Here is a 13,670-nt window from a genome sequence, read left to right as displayed (position 1 = left end):
GTTGTTACACCGGATTAGCGTTGTTACAATGGATTAGCGTTGTTACATTGGAATAGCGTAATTACACCAGATTAGCGTTGTTACACCGGATTAACGTTGTTACAATGGATTAGCGTAGTTACACCGGATTAGCGTTGTTACACCGGATTAGCGTAGTTACACCAGATTAGCGATGTTACAATGGATTAGCGTTGTTACACTGGATTAGCGTTGTTACACTGGATTAGCGTTGTTTCACCGGATTAACGTTGTTACACTGGATTAGCGTTGTTACACCGGATTAGCGTTGTTACACCGGATTAACATTGTTACACCGGATTAACATTGTTACACCGGATTAACATTGTTACACCGGATTAGCGTTGTTACAATGGATTAGCGTTGTTACAGTGGATTAGCGTTGTTACACCGGATTAGCGTTGTTACACCGGATTAACGTTGTTACAATGGATTAGCGTTGTTACACCGGATTAACGTTGTTACAATGGATTAGGGTTGTTACACCGGATTAACGTTGTTACAATGGATTAGCGTTGTTACACCGGATTAGCGTTGTTACACCGGATTAACGTTGTTACAATGGATTAGCGTTGTTACACCGGATTAACGTTGATACACCGGATTAGCATTGTTACACCGGATTAGCGTTGTTACAATGGATTAGCGTTGTTACAGTGGATTAGTGTTGTTACACCGGATTAACGTTGTTACAATGGATTAGCGTTGTTACACCGGATTAACGTTGTTACACCGGATTAACGTTGTTACACCGGATTAGCGTTGTTACAATGGATTATCGTTGTTACATTGGATTAGCGTTGTTACAGTGGATTAGCGTTGTTTCACCGGATTAGTGTTGTTACAGTGGATTAGCGTTGTTACAGTGGATTAGCGTTGTTACACCGGATTAGCGTTGTTTCACCGGATTAACGTTGTTACACCGGATTAACGTTGTTACACCGGATTAGCGTTGTTACAATGGATTATCGTTGTTACATTGGATTAGCGTAGTTACACCAGATTAGCGTTGTTACACCGGATTAGCGTTGTTTCACCGGATTAGTGTTGTTACAGTGGATTAGCGTTGTTACAGTGGATTAGCGTTGTTACACCGGATTAGCGCTGTTACACCGGATTAACGTTGTTACACCGGATTAATGTTGTTACACCGGATTAACGCTGTTACACCGGATTAACGTTGTTACACCGGATTAATGTTGTTACACCGGATTAGCGTTGTTACACCGGATTAGTGTTGTTACACCGGATTAGTGTTGTTACAATGGATTAGAGTCGTTACAATGGATTCGCCTTGTTACAATGGATTAGTGTTGTTACACCGGATTAGCGTTGTTACACAGGATTAGCGTTGTTACACTGGATTAGTGTTGTTACACCCGATTAACGTTGTTACACCGGATTAGCGTTGTTACACCGGATTAGCGTTGTTACACTGGATTAACGTTGTTACACCGGATTAACGTTGTTACACCGGATTAGTGTTGTTACAATGGATTAGAGTCGTTACAATGGATTAGCCTTGTTACAATGGATTAGTGTTGTTACACCGGATTAGCGTAGTTCCACTGGATTAGCGTAGTTCCACTGGATTAGCGTTGTTACACAGGTTTAGCGTTGTTACACCGGGTTAGGGTTGTTACACCGGATTAGCGTAGTTCCACTGGATTAGGGTTGTTACACCGGATTAGGGTTGTTGCAATGGATTAGTGTTGTTACACCGGATTAGCGTTGTTACACCGGATTAGTGTTGTTACACCGGATTAGTGTTGTTACACCGGATTAGTGTTGTTACACTGGATTAGTGTTGTTACACCGGATTAGCGTTGTTACAGTGGATTAGCGTTGTTACACCGGATTAACGTTGTTACACCGGATTAGCGTTGTTACAGTGGATTAGCGTTGTTACACCAGATAAGGGTTGTTGAACCGGATTAGCGAAGTTACTCCGGATTAGGGTTGTTACACCGGATTAGGGTTGTTACACCGGATTAGTGTTGTTACACCGGATTAGTGTTGTAACACCGGATTAGCGTTGTTACACCGGATTAGTGTAGTTACAATGGATTAGCGTTGATACACCGGATTAGGGTTGTTACAATCGATTAGCGTTGATAAACCGGATTAGTGTTGTTACACCGGATTAGTGTTGTAACACCGGATTAGCGTTGTTACACCGGATTAGTGTAGTTACAATGGATTAGCGTTGTTATACCAGTTTAGCGTCGTTACACCGGATTAGCATTGTTACACCGGATTAGTGTAGTTACAATGGATTAGCGTTGTTACACCAGTTTAGCGTCGTTACACCGGATTAGCATTGTTACACCAGATATGGGTTGTTACACCAGATAAGGGTTGTTTAACCCGATTAGGGTTGTTTAACCCGATTAGGGTTGTTACACCGGATTAGCGTTGTTACACCGGATTAGCGTTGATACACCGGATTAGCGTTGATACACCGGATTAGGGTTGATACACCGGATTAGGGTAGTTACACCGGATTAGGGTTGTTACACCGGATTAGGGTTGTTACACCGGATTAGGGTTGTTACACCGGATTAGCGTTGATACACCGTATTAGGGTTGTTACACCGGATTAGGGTTGTTACACCGGATTAGGGTTGTTACACCGGATTAGGGTTGTTACAATCGATTAGCGTTGATACACCGGATTAGGGTTGTTACACCGGATTAGCGTTGATACACCGGATTAGCGTTGATACACCGGATTAACGTTGATACACCGGATTAGTGTTGTTACACCGGATTAACGTTGTTACACCGGATTAACGTTGTTACACCGGATTAGGGTTGTTACAGTGGATTAGGGTTGTTACACCGGATTAACGTTGTTACACCGGATTAGGGTTGTTACAGTGGATTAGGGTTGTTACACCGGATTAGGGTTGTTACACCGCATTAGCGTTGTTACACCGGATTTGTGTTGTTACACCGGATTAGCGTTGTTACACCGGATTAGCGTTGTTACACCGGATTAGAGATGTTACACCGGATTAGCGTTGTTACACCGGATTAGCGTTGTTACACCGGATTAGGGTTGTTACACCGGATTAGGGTTGTTACACCGGATTAGCGTTGTTACACCAGTTTAGGGTTGTTACACCAGATTAGTGTTGTTACAGCGGATTAGGATTGTTACACCGGATTAGGATTGTTACACAGGATTAGGTTTGTTACACTGGATTAGCGTTGTTTCACCGGATTAGTGTTGTTACACCGGATTAGCGTTGTTACACCGGATTAGCGTTGTTACACCGGATTAGCGTTGTTACACCGGATTAGGGTTGTTACACCGGATTAGGGTTGTTACAGTGGATTAGGGTTGTTACACTGGATTAGTGTTGTTACACCAGATTAGCGTTGTTACACCGGATTAGCGTTGTTACACCGGATTAGGGTTGTTACACCGGATTAGGGTTGTTACACTGGATTAGGGTTGTTACACCGGATTAGGGTTGTTACACTGGATTAGCGTTGTTACACCGGATTAGGGTTGTTTCACCGGATTAGGGTTGTTACACCGGATTAGGGTTGTTACACCGGATTAGGGTTGTTACACCGGATTAGCGTTGTTACACCGGATTAGCGTTGTTACAGGGGATTAGCGTTGTTACACCGGATTAGGGTTGTTACACCGGATTAGTGTTGTTACACCGGATTAGCGTTGTTACACCGGATTAGCGTTGTTACAGTGGATTAGAGTTGTTACACTGGATTAGGGTTGTTACACCGGATTAGCGTTGTTACACCGGATTAGCGTTGTTACAGGGGATTAGCGTTGTTACACCGGATTAGCGTTGTTACACCGGATTAGCGTTGTTACACCGGATTAGCGTTGTTACAGTGGATTAGAGTTGTTACACTGGATTAGGGTTGTTACACCGGATTAGCGTTGTTACACCGGATTAGCGTTGTTACAGGGGATTAGCGTTGTTACACCGGATTAGCGTTGTTACACCGGATTAGCGTTGTTACAGGGGATTAGCGTTGTTACACCGGATTAGGGTTGTTACAGTGGATTAGCGTTGTTACACCGGATTAGAGTTGTTACAGTGGATTAGCGTTGTTACACCGGATTAGCGTTGTTACACCGGATTAGCGTTGTTACACCGGATTAGCGTTGTTACAGTGGATTAGAGTTGTTACACTGGATTAGGGTTGTTACACCGGATTAGGGTTGTTACACCGGATTAGGGTTGTTACACCGGATTAGCGTTGTTGAAGTGGATTAGCGTTGTTACACCGGATTAGGGTTGTTACACCGGATTAGCGTTGATACACCGGATTAGGGTTGTTACACCGGATTAGCGTTGTTACACCGGATTAGGGTTGTTACACCGGATTAGCGTTGTTACACCGGATTAGCGTTGTTACAGTGGATTAGGGTTGTTACACCGGATTAGGGTTGTTACACCGGATTAGGGTTGTTACAGTGGATTAGCGTTGTTACACCGGATTAGGGTTGTTACACCGGATTAGGGTTGTTACACCGGATTAGGGTTGTTACAGTGGATTAGAGTTGTTACAGTGGATTAGGGTTGTTACACTGGATTAGGGTTGTTACACTGGATTAGCGTTGTTTCACCGGGTTAGGGTTGTTACACCGGATTAGGGTTGTTACACCGGATTAGGGTTGTTACACCGGATTAGCGTTGATACACCGGATTAACGTTGATACACCGGATTAACGTTGTTACACCGGATTAGGGTTGTTACACCGGATTAGGGTTGTTACACCGGATTAGGGTTGTTACACCGCATTAGCGTTGTTACACCGCATTAGCGTTGTTACACCGGATTAGCGTTGTTACACCGGATTAGCGTTGTTACACCGGATTAGTGTTGTTACAGTGGATTAGCGTTGTTACACCGGATTAGCGTTGTTACACCGGATTAGCGTTGTTACACCGGATTAGTGATGTTACACCGGATTAGCGTTGTTACACCGGATTAGCGTTGTTACACCGGATTAGGGTTGTTACAGTGGATTAGCGTTGTTACACCGGATTAGTGATGTTACACCGGATTAGCGTTGTTACACCGGATTCGGGTTGTTACACCGGATTAGCGTTGTTACACCGGATTAGTGATGTTACACCGGATTAGCGTTGTTACACCGGATTAGCGTTGTTACACCGGATTAGCGTTGTTACAGTGGATTAGCGTTGTTACACCGGATTAGGGTTGTTACACCAGTTTAGGGTTGTTACACCAGATTAGTGTTGTTACAGCGGATTAGGATTGTTACACCGGATTAGGGTTGTTACACCAGATTAGGATTGTTACACCGGATTAGCGTTGTTACACCGGATTAGCGTTGTTACACCGGATTAGCGTTGATACACCGGATTAGGGTTGTTACACCGGATTAGCGTTGTTACACCGGATTAGGGTTGTTACACCGGATTAGCGTTGTTACACCAGTTTAGGGTTGTTACACCAGATTAGTGTTGTTACAGCGTATTAGGATTGTTACACCGGATTAGGGTTGTTACACCGGATTAGGATTGTTACACCGGATTAGCGTTGTTACACCGGATTAGCGTTGATACACTGGATTAGCGTTGTTTCACCGGATTAGGGTTGTTACACCGGATTAGGGTTGTTACACCGGATTAGGGTTGTTACACCGGATTAGCGTTGATACACCGTATTAGGGTTGTTACAGTGGATTAGGGTTGTTACACCGGATTAGGGTTGTTACACCGGATTAGGGTTGTTACAATCGATTAGCGTTGATACACCGGATTAGCGTTGATACACCGGATTAACGTTGATACACCGGATTAACGTTGATACACCGGATTAGTGTTGTTACACCGGATTAGCGTTGATACACCGGATTAGCGTTGATACACCGGATTAACGTTGATACACCGGATTAACGTTGATACACCGGATTAGTGTTGTTACACCGGATTAGGGTTGTTACACCGGATTAGCGTTGATACACCGGATTAGCGTTGATACACCGGATTAGTGTTGTTACACCGGATTAGGGTTGTTACACCGGATTAGGGTTGTTACAGTGGATTAGTGTTGTTACACCGGATTAGGGTTGTTACACCGCATTAGCGTTGTTACACCGGATTAGCGTTGTTACACCGGATTAGCGTTGTTACACCGGATTAGTGTTGTTACAGTGGATTAGCGTTGTTACACCGGATTAGCGTTGTTACACCGGATTAGTGATGTTACACCGGATTAGCGTTGTTACACCGGATTAGCGTTGTTACACCGGATTAGCGTTGTTACAGTGGATTAGGGTTGTTACACCGGATTAGCGTTGTTACACCAGTTTAGGGTTGTTACACCAGATTAGTGTTGTTACAGCGGATTAGGATTGTTACACCGGATTAGGATTGTTACACAGGATTAGGTTTGTTACACTGGATTAGCGTTGTTTCACCGGATTAGTGTTGTAACACCGGATTAGCGTTGTTACACCGGATTAGCGTTGTTACACCGGATTAGCGTTGTTTCACCGGATTAGCGTTGTTACACCGGATTAGGGTTGTTACAGTGGATTAGGGTTGTTACACTGGATTAGTGTTGTTACACCGGATTAGGATTGTTACACCAGATTAGGGTTGTTACACCGGATTAGGGTTGTTACACTGGATTAGCATTGTTTCACCGGGTTAGGGTTGTTACACCGGATTAGGGTTGTTACACCGGATTAGCGTTGTTACACCGGATTAGCGTTGTTACAGGGGATTAGCGTTGTTACAGGGGATTAGCGTTGTTACAGGGGATTAGCGTTGTTACACCGGATTAGGGTTGTTACACCGTATTAGGGTTGTTACACCGGATTAGCGTTGTTACAGTGGATTAGGGTTGATACACCGGATTAGGGTTGTTTCACCGGATTAGGATTGTTACACCGGATTAGGGTTGTTACACCGGATTAGGATTGTTACATCGGATTAGGGTTGTTACACCGGATTAGGATCGTTACACCGGATTAGGATTGTTACATCGGATTAGGGTTGTTTCACCGGATTAGGATTGTTACATCGGATTAGGGTTGTTACACCGGATTAGGGTTGTTACACCGGATTAGCGTTGTTACAGTGGATTAGGGTTGTTACACCGGATTAGGGTTGTTACACCGGATTAGCGTTGTTACACCGGGTTAGGGTTGTTACACCGGATTAGCGTTGTTACAGTGGATTAGGGTTGTTACACCGGATTAGGGTTGTTACACCGGATTAGGGTTGTTACACCGGATTAGCGTTGTTACAGTGGATTAGGGTTGTTACACCGGATTAGGGTTGTTACACCGGATTAGGGTTGTTACACCGGGTTAGGGTTGTTACACCGGATTAGCGTTGTTACACCGGATTAGTGTTGTTACAGTGGATTAGGGTTGTTACAGTGGATTAGCGTTGATACACCGGATTAGTGTTGTTACACTGGATTAGGGTTGTTACACCGGATTAGTGTTGTTACACTGGATTAGGGTTGTTACACCGGATTAGCGTTGTTACACCGGATTAGAGTTGTTACACTGGATTAGGGTTGTTACACCGGATTAGGGTTGTTACACCGGATTAGTGTTCTTACACTGGATTAGGGTTGTTACACCGGATTAGTGTTGTTACACTGGATTAGGGTTGTTACACCGGATTAGCGTTGTTACACCGGATTAGAGTTGTTACACTGGATTAGGGTTGTTACACCGGATTAGGGTTGTTACACCGGATTAGGGTTGTTACACCGGATTAGAGTTGTTACAGTGGATTAGAGTTGTTACACCGGATTAGGGTTGTTACACCGGATTAGGGTTGATACACCGGATTAGAGTTGTTACACTGGATTAGGGTTGTTACACCGGATTAGGGTTGATACACCGGATTAGAGTTGTTACACTGGATTAGGGTTGATACACCGGATTAGGGTTGATACACCGGATTAGAGTTGTTACACTGGATTAGGGTTGTTACACCGGATTAGGGTTGATACACCGGATTAGAGTTGTTACACTGGATTAGGGTTGTTACACCGGATTAGCGTTGTTACACCGGATTAGGGTTGTTACACCGGATTAGTGTTGTTACACCGGATTAGTGTTGTTACAGTGGATTAGAGTTGTTACACCGGATTAGGGTTGTTACACCGGATTAGTGTTGTTACACTGGATTAGGGTTGTTACACCGGATTAGCGTTGTTACACCGGATTAGTGTTGTTACACTGGATTAGGGTTGTTACACCGGATTAGGGTTGTTACACCGGATTAGGGTTGTTACACCGGATTAGCGTTGTTACACCGGATTATTGTTGTTACACTGGATTAGGGTTGTTACACCGGATTAGCGTTGTTACACCGGATTAGTGTTGTTACACTGGATTAGGGTTGTTACACCGGATTAGCGTTGTTACAGTGGATTAGCGTTGTTACAGTGGATTAGCGTTGTTACACCGGATTAGTGTTGTTACACCGGATTAGCGTTGTTACAGTGGATTAGCGTTGTTACACCGGATTAGTGTTGTTACACCGGATTAGGGTTGTTACACCGGATTAGTGTTGTTACACCGGATTAGCGTAGTTACACCGGATTAGCGTTGTTACAGTGGATTAGCGTTGTTACACCGGATTAGTGTTGTTACACCGGATTAGGGTTGTTACACCGGATTAGGGTTGTTACAGCGGATTAGCGTTGTTACACCGGATTAGAGTTGTTACACCGGATTAGCGTTGTTACACCGGATTAGAGTTGTTACACTGGATTAGGGTTGTTACACCGGATTAGGGTTGTTACACCGGATTAGGATTGTTACACCGGATTAGGGTTGTTACACCGGATTAGCGTTGTTACACCGGATTAGCGTTGTTACACCGGATTAGGGTTGTTACAGTGGATTAGCGTTGTTACACCGGATTAGCGTTGTTACAGTGGATTAGCGTTGTTACACCGGATTAGGGTTGTTACACCGGATTAGGGTTGTTACACCGGATTAGGATTGTTACACCGGATTAGGGTTGTTACACCGGATTAGCGTTGTTACAGTGGATTAGCGTTGTTACACCGGATTAGGGTTGTTACACCGGATTAGTGTTGTTACACCGGATTAGGGTTGTTACACCGGATTAGTGTTGTTACAGTGGATTAGCGTTGTTACACCGGATTAGGGTTGTTACACCGGATTAGTGTTGTTACACCGGATTAGGGTTGTTACACCGGATTAGTGTTGTTACACCGGATTAGGGTTGTTACACCGGATTAGGGTTGTTACACCGGATTAGGGTTGTTACACCGGATTAGTGTTGTTACAGTGGATTAGCGTTGTTACACCGGATTAGGGTTGTTACACCGGATTAGTGTTGTTACACCGGATTAGTGTTGTTACACCGGATTAGCGTTGTTACACCGGATTAGGGTTGTTACACCGGATTAGTGTTGTTACACCGGATTAGGGTTGTTACACCGGATTAGGGTTGTTACACCGGATTAGGGTTGTTACAGTGGATTAGGGTTGTTACACTGGATTAGTGTTGTTACACCGGATTAGCGTTGTTACACCGGATTAGCGTTGTTACACCGGATTAGCGTTGTTACACCGGATTAGGGTTGTTACACCGGATTAGGGTTGTTACACCGGATTAGGGTTGTTACACCGGATTAGGATTGTTACACCGGATTAGGGTTGTTACACCGGATTAGCGTTGTTACAGTGGATTAGCGTTGTTACACCGGATTAGCGTTGTTACAGTGGATTAGCGTTGTTACACCGGATTAGGGTTGTTACACCGGATTAGTGTTGTTACAGTGGATTAGAGTTGTTACAGTGGATTAGGGTTGTTACACTGGATTAGGGTTGTTACACCGGATTAGGGTTGTTACACCGGATTAGCGTTGTTACACCGGATTAGCGTTGTTACACCGGATTAGTGTTGTTACAGTGGATTAGAGTTGTTACAGTGGATTAGGGTTGTTACACTGGATTAGTGTTGTTACACCGGATTAGGGTTGTTACACCGGGTTAGGGTTGTTACACCGGATTAGCGTTGTTACACCGGATTAGCGTTGTTACAGTGGATTAGCGTTGTTACACCGGATTAGCGTTGTTACAGTGGATTAGCGTTGTTACACCGGATTAGCGTTGTTACAGTGGATTAGCGTTGTTACACTGGATTAGGGTTGTTACACCGGATTAGGGTTGTTACACCGGATTAGGGTTGTTACACCGGATTAGCGTTGTTACACCGGATTAGAGTTGTTACACTGGATTAGGGTTGTTACACCGGATTAGGGTTGTTACACCGGATTAGCGTTGTTACAGTGGATTAGCGTTGTTACACTGGATTAGGGTTGTTACACCGGATTAGGGTTGTTACACCGGATTAGCGTTGTTACACTGGATTAGGGTTGTTACACCGGATTAGTGTTGTTACACTGGATTAGGGTTGTTACACCGGATTAGGGTTGTTACACCGGATTAGGGTTGTTACAGTGGATTAGCGTTGTTACACCGGATTAGCGTTGTTACAGTGGATTAGCGTTGTTACACCGGATTAGCGTTGTTACACTGGATTAGGGTTGTTACACCGGATTAGTGTTGTTACACTGGATTAGGGTTGTTACACCGGATTAGCGTTGTTACACTGGATTAGGGTTGTTACACCGGATTAGTGTTGTTACACTGGATTAGTGTTGTTACACCGGGTTAGGGTTGTTACACCGGATTAGGGTTGTTACACCGGATTAGGGTTGTTACACCGGATTAGCGTTATTACAGTGGATTAGGTTTGTTACACCGGATTAGGGTTGTTACACCGGATTAGTGTTGTTACACCGGATTAGGGTTGTTACACCGGATTAGGGTTGTTACACCGGAATAGTGTTGTTACACCGGTTTAGCGTTTTTACAGTGGATTAGTGTTGTTAGACCGGATTAGCGTAGTTACACCGGATTAGCGTTGTTACACCGGATTAGCGTCGTTACAGTGGATTAGTGTTGTTAGACAGGATTAGCGTAGTTACACCGGATTAGCGTTGTTACAATCGATTAGTGTTGTTACACCGGATTAGCGTTGTTACACCGGATTAGCGTCGTTACAGTGGATTAGTGTTGTTAGACCGGATTAGCGTAGTTACACCGGATTAGCGTTGTTACACCGGATTAGCGTTGTTACAATCGATTAGTGTTGTTACACCGGATTAGCGTTGTTACACCGGATTAGCGTTGTTACACCGGATTAGCGTTGTTACAACAGATTAGTGTTGTTACACCGGATTAGCGTTGTTACAGTGGATTAGGGTTGTTACACCGGATTAGTGTTGTTACACCGGGTTAGGGTTGTTACACCGGATTAGCGTTGTTACACCGGATTAGCGTTGTTACACTGGATTAGTGTTGTTACACCGGATTAGGGTTGTTACACCGGATTAGGGTTGTTACACCGGATTAGGGTTGTTACACCGGATTAGCGTTATTACAGTGGATTAGGTTTGTTACACCGGATTAGGGTTGTTACACCGGATTAGGGTTGTTACACCGGATTAGGGTTGTTACACCGGATTAGCGTTGTTACACCGGTTTAGCGTTTTTACAGTGGATTAGTGTTGTTAGACCGGATTAGCGTAGTTACACCGGATTAGCGTTGTTACACCGGATTAGCGTCGTTACAGTGGATTAGTGTTGTTAGACCGGATTAGCGTAGTTACACCGGATTAGCGTTGTTACAATCGATTAGTGTTGTTACACCGGATTAGCGTTGTTACACCGGATTAGCGTCGTTACAGTGGATTAGTGTTGTTAGACCGGATTAGCGTAGTTACACCGGATTAGCGTTGTTACACCGGATTAGCGTTGTTACAATCGATTAGTGTTGTTACACCGGATTAGCGTTGTTACACCGGATTAGCGTTGTTACACCGGATTAGCGTCGTTACAGTGGATTAGTGTTGTTAGACCGGATTAGTGTTGTTACACCGGATTAGCGTTGTTACACCGGATTAGCGTTGCTACACCGGATTAGCATTGCTACACCGGATTAGCGTTGTTACAGTGGATTAGGGTTGTTACAGTGGATTAGCGTTGTTACACCGGATTAGCGTTGCTACACCGGATTAGCATTGCTACACCGGATTAGCGTTGTTACAGTGGATTAGGGTTGTTACAGTGGATTAGTGTTGTTACAATGGATTAGCGTTGTTACAGTGGATTAGCGTTGTTACAGTGGATTAGCGTTGTTACAGTGGATTAGTGTTGTTACAATGGATTAGCATTGTCACACCGGATTAGGGTTGTTGCAATGGATTAGCGTTGGTACGAGGAAAGATATGACCACAAATTACTGGAGTTTGGTCACAAAGTCCTACACATCCCTTAATGGCCTTCAGGGTGAGTGGTGTGTTATAGAACATAGAAAATTACAGCAGAGAACAAGCCCTTTGGCCCACGAAGTTGCGCCGAGGTTTAATCCTAATGTAAAATATAGTAACTTAACCTCCACCCCTCAACTCACTGCTATCCATGTGCATATCCAGCAGTCACTTAAATGTCCCCAATGACTTTGCTTCCACCACCACCGCTGGCAACGCATTCCATGCATTCACAACTCTCTGTGTAAAGAACCTACCTGTAACGTCTCCTTTATACCTTCCTCCTAATATCTTCTAACTATGACTCCTTGTGCCAGTCAATCCTGCCTTGGGGAAAAGTCTGTCTAGTGACTCTATCTATGCCACTCATTATTTTATCCACCTCGATCAGGTCTCCTCTCTTCCTCCTTCTCTCCAGAGAGAAAAGTCTGAGCTTATTCAACCTTTCTTCATGAGGCAAGCCCTCCAGTCCAGGCAGCATCCTGGTAAACCTTCTTTGCACCCTCTCCAAAGCCTCTGTATCTTTCCTATAGTAGGGAGACCAGAACGGGACACAATATTCCAAGTGTGGTCTCATCAGGGACTTGTAGAGCTGTAGCAAAACCTCGCGGCTCTTAAACTCGATCCCCTGTTAATGAAAGCCAAAACACCATATGCTTTCTTAACAACACTATCCATTTGGGTGGCAACTTTGAGGGATCTATGTACTTGCACACCCAGATCCCTCTGTTCCTACACACTGCCAAGAATCCTGTCTTTAATCCTATATTCAGCATTTGGGTTCAACCTTCCAAAGTGCATCACTTCGCATTTATCCAGGTTGAACTCCGTCTGCCATTTCTCAGCCCAGCTCTGCATCCTGTCTATGTCGCGCTGCAGCCTGCAGTGGCCCTCAATACTATCGACGACACATCCAACCTTTGTGTTATTGGCAAATTTACTAACCCACCCCTCAACCTCCTCATCCAAGTCATTTATAAAAACTAGAAAGAGCAGAGGCCCAAGTACAGAGCCCTGCAGGACCCCACTCAACACTGACCTCCAGGCAGAATACTTTCCATCTACAACCACTCTCTGCCTTCTGTCAGCCAACCAATTCTGAATCCAGACAGCCAAATCTCCCTGTATCACATACCTCCTGACTTTGTGAATGAGCCTACCATGCCTTGCTGAAGTCCATTTCCACCACATCCACTGCTCAACCTTCGTCGACCTGTCTCGTCACCTCCTCAAAGAACTCAATAAGATTTGTGAGGCATAACCTGCCCCTCACAAAGCCATGCTGACTGCCTTTAATC

At 44.4% G+C, this 13,670-nt stretch overlaps 1 protein-coding gene across 18 annotated transcripts in view; it reads left to right on the top strand.

Annotated features, from left to right (window-relative positions):
• LOC122548528 (serine/threonine-protein kinase MRCK alpha-like) overlaps positions 1 to 13,670 on the top strand; it is a 595,544-nt gene that overhangs the window by 578,882 nt on the left and 2,992 nt on the right. The gene's annotated exons all lie outside the window — the stretch shown is intronic.

The sequence above is a fragment of the Chiloscyllium plagiosum genome, unplaced genomic scaffold (assembly GCF_037043375.1).
Source record: "Chiloscyllium plagiosum isolate Xiang-an unplaced genomic scaffold, Cpla_swu_hap1 HiC_scaffold_3, whole genome shotgun sequence".
In the NCBI taxonomy this organism is placed as follows: Eukaryota; Metazoa; Chordata; class Chondrichthyes; order Orectolobiformes; family Hemiscylliidae; genus Chiloscyllium; species Chiloscyllium plagiosum.
The sequence above is the reverse complement of the archived record's forward strand: the minus strand, read 5'-3'. Positions and strand labels throughout refer to the sequence as shown.